An 8,091-nucleotide genomic window follows, 5' to 3' on the forward strand; every position below is an offset into this window, starting at 1 on the left:
CGTCTTGATGTAGATCCCGCCTCGAGGAGATTCTAATGGTTGTCTTTGAGTATTTTCTACTTTCCTCTCCGCGTGTCCCTTTAATCCTCTTCTAAGGTGTTTATATAGACTTTGAAATGCCCAGAATAGCCCAAAATTAGCCTTTTCTGAGTAGAATTAGACTTGGGCTCGACAGGGACACGGCCTTGTGCAAGTGCTCAAGCTGTGTGCAATTCTAACTTGGATTAATGTCGACATGGTCATGACACATGGGAGTGTGGTATACCCGTGTGTCACACACGGGCGTGTGGATCACCCGTGTGGAAATGCCTAGGCCATGTGAAACACTAATTTAAGCCCAATTTGTCTATTTTTGGCCAATTTATTGCTCTTTTCGCCATCCTAAGCTCTCCTGAGTATAAAATATGAAATTAAAGGATTAGGAGCATCAAATTCAATGAAAGCAAGGAAAAATCATCCATAAATATGCCAAGCATGGGGTAAAAATATGTATATATTATAGCTTATCAAATATCCCCACACTTAAGCATTTGCTTGTCCTCAAGCAAAATCCTCAACTCACAATTAAAATAAATTCTTCTCAACTTATAATTCTCATCAATAATGTTCAAAATAATCCATAATTAATTATATGTTAAGAGCTTAGCTAAAAGAACATTAAAGTTTCAAACAATCCAAATTGAGCATTTTAATCATAAAATCATCTCCCTTTATCTAAGTAATCACCTTTAATTCTAAATTGACAAAGTTGACATCCTCACTAATGATTCACCCAAATCACTCAAAGTGTTTAAGGTTCAATAATTAAGCACTCAATAGTCAAACGTGAAAAGTTATTACCATAGGCTTGCATGAAAATGAAATCTCCACCACTATAATGAAATGATACACAAATCAAAAGGTCTTTAACAGGGTTGTAATGGGGCTTGGATTAAAGGTATGGATAAAGGCTGCAAGAGAGGGTTAGACTTGAGATTAATTTAATAAATTACCAAACATAAATTAAAGCTAATCACTGAATTACAAAAAAAAATGCCAGAATTCAAACTATCCGAGACTAAAGATGTGAGCTTTTTCTCAGTATACTGACTTTAACTTATCCAAGCTCTTTAGAACAACATGTAATTGGATGAATATGACTATACGATTTTTTTTAAGAACAAGAACAGGAATGGAAAATACATATTAAGAAATAATTCAGCAACTAGAATGAACGAACATAATTAGGTAACTAATCAAATTAAATCTCGATAAAAAGGGAGTCAATAAAAAGGGAAAAATTCTTAATGAATCAAAAAGGGTTAAGTTGTGGGTTAATATTAAGGGGAAAATTAAGAAATAATAGTTGAGGCTCAAAGGGGTTCACTAGGGGTCAATTATGTGGGTAGGCTTTTTATAGGGTAAATGGGTTAAAACCTAAGTGCCTTTATCATTTTAGTATATCAAATCAAAGGTATGGTCTCGACATGTATAATCGATGCAAGTTCTAGAATAGCAAATCAATGTTGATGCACTCATAAAAACAATAAGTGAGCAAGAAAGATATATGCTCTAAAAGGCTCAGAATCTCACGAAATTTATGGGTATTTGATGTCAATCCTGTGAATTCAAAACTTCAAGATAACACCTCAATTCAGGGAAACAACCTGGCAATTTTACTTTTCAAAAGTCAACTTATCATGCTCGATTCTCTAATGTCTTAAAGTTTAAACGATCAATGCACAGTTACCTATGATTTAATTCAAAACATATCAATAAAAATCATAAATCAATCAAAATTTACTCTAATAATGATATGAGAAAATTATTTGAGAACAAGATAAAAATTTAGGGATTTTTTTTTATAATCACCTAAATAACCTCCCCACACTTAAAATGTACATTGTCCTCAATGTACAAAGATAAATAATAGCAATAGAAGCAAAATATTAGAAGAGAGAGAGAGAAGCGAAACTGCCCTGAATTTTTGGATGAAATCCTTGGAAGAGCGAAAGCAAGAATTGTAGAGAAAGTCGAATGAAAGGCTTGATTCTGAGGTACTAATAAGAAAATAAACACCACCGTGGAAGAGAATTAAGGGATCACTTAATAATAATTATAAAGATAAACATAGTTCAAAAAAACATAAGTCTTTAAAAATAAATAAGAGACAAAATAGAATTGTAATAAAAATAAAAATAATAATAATAAAATAAAAGGACTCAAAATTCCTCATCATCGGATGCCTCGTGGGTCGACGGTGCCTTCAGGAAAGATGTGGATGTGGTGACAAATTTGTCGAACAGTGGCATCGATGCTGTCAAATCGCTCGAAACATTGTTGCTCAAAGCGAGTGAATCTCTCAGATAATTCTGTCAAAGTGGCAGCAGGAGGTCATTGACTCAGTGGTGATGGTGGGGGTGGCTCCTCGTGAGAGGGAGGAACATCATCAGTAATGTCCTCTGGCTCATCCTGGTCATCGGACTGAACAAGTCTGTACTGAGGTGGGTCAAATCCACAGCGTCGCTCTATCATTGTCATGTGGATCATGCAAGATATTCCTTGAGGAGACATCTGGCCGACTAGTGTAAGTGTCGATGACATCCCTGGAGTATCGAAGAGGCCGAAGTGTCGAGTGAGGCGAGTCACGTAGGGGCCAAGGCAGATGGGACCCCTCCTATGGCGATCCGTCTGGTGGCAAAAAGCAAGGGCAATAAAGTATGCCAAGTCAAAGACATGACCAGTCACCATTCTCCATAAGAAGTAAGCATCGGTGGTGCTAACGACGTCGGTGCTCTCTCTCCTCCCAATCAAGGTATGAGTCAAGATAGCATAGATGTAACATAGTGCTAGTGGAAGAGAAGTCACTTTTGAGCGACTTGAGTCATATGGAACAATACTCACCGTAAGGTTGGTCCAACAGCAAGAGGGCGAGTAGTGTATGTGCCAGTGAAGTTGTAAAAATTTCTCGGAAGCCATGAACTCCTCCAAGTAAAGGACCAAAGTGGCTCTAAACTTCAGTACACTCACGTGCCTTACGAGTCTATCAAGTCTAAAAATGATAGTACCAGGCTCGTCATGTGTATTCATCATATGCTGTAGATGGAAAGTAGTACAAAACACCAATGTCAGCTCTGAATAGGTAGGCTCGATAATTGCAAAGAACCGATCCCACGGTGCAGTATTGAGATGGATTCAAACAAGGTGAGCAAGGTGAACCTGCTCCAAAGCGGCCCAATTAATACAATGGCCCACTCCTAATGGTTGTACTCGAAGAAGCTAAAACAGGTCATCCTATGGGCCTGACGAGAATCGAAGCAGAGGGTGACGAGCTTCAGTCGAGGAGCTTGAGGAGGTTGACCGGGACCCTTCTGCTTTTGAAGCAGGGACGGTAGTTTTCTTGCCTCTTGTGTTCGTCATAGTGTACCTGAAAAAGTAAAAGAGTTCGTCAGTAAATAAGGAAATGATCACGAATTATTTAAATGAGAGCTTATAACACAAAATGTAAGTAATCCTAAATAATAATTTATTCTTAAACAATGTGTACTAAAATCTGATCATGCAAAAATAAACTAATTATAAATAAGTAACAATATCTAAATGAGAGACTAAACCTAATGGTAGGAACAAATTGTAATAGAATGAGGAATAATGAAGTCAGCCAATGAATATTTGGTAAACTAGTCTAAATAGTACCCAAACTAATCAAAAGGGTAAATCTATAATGCTAAAACTAATTAAATAATAATAATGCAGTAAATAAAGGATAATGAAGTTAATAATGAAATAAATAATTAATAGGAATAAAATAATGATGAGTATTAAGGGAAACCCGACGATGATGGACGGTGACCGGACGTTAGACGGACGATGGTGTCGATGGATGACGGGGTCGGACAGCGGGGTTAGACGGCAGCGGGGGGGATGGGTTGGTGGTTAAGAGAAAAATGGGGAAGAAAGATGAGGGAAGAAGAAAGGGGAAGAATGAGGAAAGAAGGAAAGAAGAGAGAAAGAAAGAAAAAGAAAAGAAAGAAGAGAAATGGAGGGGGCGACCAGTGGTGGGTGACGATGGCCGGAGGAGGGGGCTGAGGGGGATACGGCGGCTAGGGTTGGGAGAGTTGGGGAAGAAGACAAAAGTAAAGTTTAGGGTTTAAGGGGGTTTAAAAAGGCACACGGTCGTGTGAAGCCCGTGTTGGGCCACACGGCCGTGTCACACGCCCATGTGGATCAAGTTCAGCTCGTGTTTGTCGCGAAATTTTAATGTCCTTTTATCACACAGCCTGGGGACATGCCCATGTGTCAGGCCGTGTGGTTCACACGACCGTGTCGCACGGTCGTGTTCTTCGTTGTTCGCTTCTTCCACGCCCGTGTGGTATCCCACACGCCCATGTGTCTGAACACACGGCCTAGGACATGCCCGTGTGCCCAGGCCGTGTGCTTCACACGGTCGTGTGGCTCGATACTTGGGGATTTTTAGCCCTGTTTTCACATGGAGAAGGACACACCCGTGTGTCTAGGTCGTGTGGGTCATTGTTCCTGCATAAAAAAACACGAAAAAAGATAAAAAGAAATTAGTTAGTGGTGTTAGTACTCGGGTTGCCTCCCAAGAAGCACTTATTTAAAGTCTAAACTCGACTTACCTCAATTTCGTGTGGTCACGGTGGATTGAAGAGTTGGAACAACTCACCTCTACTATCAATTTGATCAAAATAAGGTCTGAGTCAAGTACTATTTACCTTGAAAGCTTCGAATTTAGTATGTGTTACCTCGACTGTACCATGTGGGAAGGTATTCAATACCGTGAAGGGAGTCACTCCATTTGTATTGTGCTCTGAAGTAGCAATTCGAGGGTCCTTTTCATCTAATAATACTTTATCCCCGACCTTAAATTGCTTTGTTTCATCCATTCACTCATCATGTCGTTGCTTTGACTTATCATGTGCTGTTGGTTTCTCCTTGAAATATGTTCGCCATTCGTCTAGTTAATCGATCTGAAGCCTTCGTTCTTCGTGAGTCGCTTTGTTTTTGTGGCATGGATTAGAATGAAGTTCCATCACGTTCTTCTTAGGGGACTCCTACAAAGAAGTTTGAGTTGTAATATTACTCAAATTATCAGAACTTAAACAATCATCTCGATTACTAGATATTTTAGTAGAATCATGAGCTTGAAGTTTAATCGTGTCATCTCCTACACGAAGTATCAATTCATCTATGCCAACACTAATGATAGTTTTAGCAGTTGCTAAAAGGGTTCTTCCTAAAATTAAAGGTACGTCACTATCCTCATCCATGTCTAGAACAACAAAGTCAACTAGGAATATAAATTTGTCAATTTTGACAAGCACGTCTTCAATAATACCCTTAGGAAATCTAATTGTTTTATCTGCTAATTGAATGCTCATCCTAGTTTGTCTGGGTTTCCCAAGACCTAGTTGTTTAAACATTTTATTGGGCATGGCATTAATACTTGCCCCTAAATCATCCAATACATTCTTAATATTTAAACTACCAATTAAATAAGGAATAGTAAAACTCCCTAGATCTTTCAGTTTGTTGGGTAGCCTAGTTTGTAAGATGGCTGAGCAAACTGTGTTTAATTCCACGTGCAACACATCATCTATCTTTCGTTTATTATCCAAGAGCTCCTTTAAAAATTTCATTGCGTTTGGCATCTACGAAAGAGCTTCAATAAATGGTAAGTTAATATGATATTTTTTAATAATTTAAGAAATTTACTGAATTGTTCATCTGTATGGTCTTTCCTTGTCGCATTGGGGTATGGCACACAAGGTTTATACTCCTTTCTTACCGGTTTTTGTGTACCATTGCTTACATCAACCTTACCTTTATCTTCTACATTGTCTTGCCTCAGTTTCAGTTTAGCTTCAATTAACCCTTCATCATTGTGCACAGTAATGGCATGAAGTTGCTCCCTTGGGTTAGTTTCAGTGTTACTTGGTAGGCTACCTTGTGGTCGTTTAGAAATCAACTTAGCAAGCTATCCTATTTGAGTTTCGAACCCTTGGATCGACATTTTTTTATTCTTAAGTACTGTTTCAATATTCTGAAAATGAGTTTCTGACACTGAGATAAATTTTGTGAGTATCTCTTCAAGGTTCGGTTTCTTATCTTGTTGGTAAGATGGTTGTTGAAAACCTAGAGGATGTTGTGGTCCTTGATTTCCTTGACCACCCCATGAGAAATTGGGATGGTTCCTCCAATCTGCATTATAAATGTTTTTATACGGATTATTTTGAGGTCTAGAATTATTACCCATATAGTGGATTTATTCCTCCTCGGTGCTAGGGTTGAAGGATGGATAATCTGCATTTTGTGCTCCTCCTCCATTTGAATCACACCTCATCACTGGATGAACTTGAGTAGAACCATACAGACCATCAATCTTTTTATTTAAAAGTTTTAACTGGTTAGATAGCATAGTGACCGCGTAGAGGTTGAAAACACCGGCTACTTTTGTCGACTTTGTTCTCATATCTTGCCACTGATAGTTATTCAGTGACATCTCTTCAATAAATTCATAAGCCTCTTTAGGTGTTTTATTGTTTAAAGTTCCACTGGCGGTTGCATCGATCAGTTGCCTTGTTGAGGGGTTTACACCGTTGTAAAAAGTCTGAACCTGCAACCATAGAGGTAACCCATGGTGAGGGCACCTTCTCAGTAAGTCTTTATATCTCTCCCATGCATCATAAAGAGTTTCTAAATCCATCTGCACAAAAGAAGAGATATCATTCCTCAGTTTAGCCATTTTAGCCTGCGGGAAATATTTAAGCAAAAATTTTTCTGTCATTTGTTCCCAAGTAGTGATTGACCCTCATGGTAACTAGTTTAACCACTGTTTAGCTTTGCTCCTTAATGAGAATGGAAACAATCCAAGGCGAATGACATCGTCAGAAATGCCATTGATCTTAAAGGTGTCGCAGAATTCTAGAAAATTTTCTAAATTAGTGTTTGGATCCTTGTCCTGCAAACCATCAAACTGAACAAACTGTTTATCATTTGAATAGTGTTAGGTTTCAGTTAAAAATTATTTGCAGCAATAGCAGGCCTAACTATACTCGATTCAGCTCCTGTTAAAGTAGGTTTAGCATAATCATACATAGTATGAGGAGCAGGATTATGATTTACTGGATTTGCAGCAACCATAGGAGGTAGCGGATTATTTTGATTTTTAGCCATCTCCTTTGTTGTGGTGTGAATACCATCCTCTTGCCCTTCCTCTATGTATTGTAGGCTTCGCCTTATTTCTCTTTGATTTCTATGAGCTGTGCTTTCGATCTCAATGTTGAAAAGTAGAGGTCCTGACGGGTTTCTTCTAGTCATAAACTATAAAAACGTGCCAGAAGTAGATAAAAGAAAATTTATAAATTTAAGCAAAATTAAAAATTAAACTAAATTGCAATAAAAAAATGGCTAAAGTAATAAAAAAAGCGTTCCTAACATCTCAGTCCCTGGAAACGGCACCAAAAACTTAATGGTTGCGAAACTAACGAAAAATTTGACTTAAGGCAAGTGCACCTATCGAACAGTAGTATAGTTATAGTGAGACCGGAAATATCATATCCACGAGGACTAAAATTACTAGTAATTACTATCTTTTTATTATCTAGCCTAAAAATTAAGAGAATGTTTTGTCTAAAACTAATTATCTAATTAACTAAGATTACGACAGAAATTAAGGTTGAAAAATACTTTTTAGAAAACCAATGGAGAAGACAATACCCAAGGAAGAATCCACCTAGACTTCACTTATTACTTTTGAGTTAGACGATTTATTCACTTGACTTAATCCATAGAAATCCCTGATTTATGTTAATATCTCTCTCGAGACTAAAAACAACTGACTCTAGGTTGATTAATTGAAATCTCTTTCTAATTAAAACCCCTATTGTCGCATTAACTTGATCTATGGATTCCCTTATTAGATTTGACTCTGATCCGGAAGATTTATGTCGTTCTATCTCTAGGATTGCATGCAACTCCGCTTAATTATGGATGATCTACTCTTAAACAGGGACTTTTGCTCCATTGAATAACCATATCAAAAACCTGAATTAATATCCTGGAATATTAAAGCAATGTTTAAATTCACAA

General features: G+C 37.7%; 1 non-coding gene across 1 annotated transcript; it reads left to right on the forward strand.

Moving 5' to 3' along the window:
* The first annotated feature begins 6,632 nt into the window (after positions 1–6,632).
* Positions 6,633–6,739, forward strand: LOC128288637 (small nucleolar RNA R71). The gene has a single exon (XR_008278779.1). It is a non-coding gene; the product is annotated as a small nucleolar RNA R71 (small nucleolar RNA).
* The last annotated feature ends 1,352 nt before the right edge of the window (positions 6,740–8,091 follow it).

Source organism: Gossypium arboreum, unplaced genomic scaffold, assembly GCF_025698485.1.
Source record: "Gossypium arboreum isolate Shixiya-1 unplaced genomic scaffold, ASM2569848v2 Contig00243, whole genome shotgun sequence".
In the NCBI taxonomy this organism is placed as follows: domain Eukaryota; kingdom Viridiplantae; phylum Streptophyta; class Magnoliopsida; order Malvales; family Malvaceae; genus Gossypium; species Gossypium arboreum.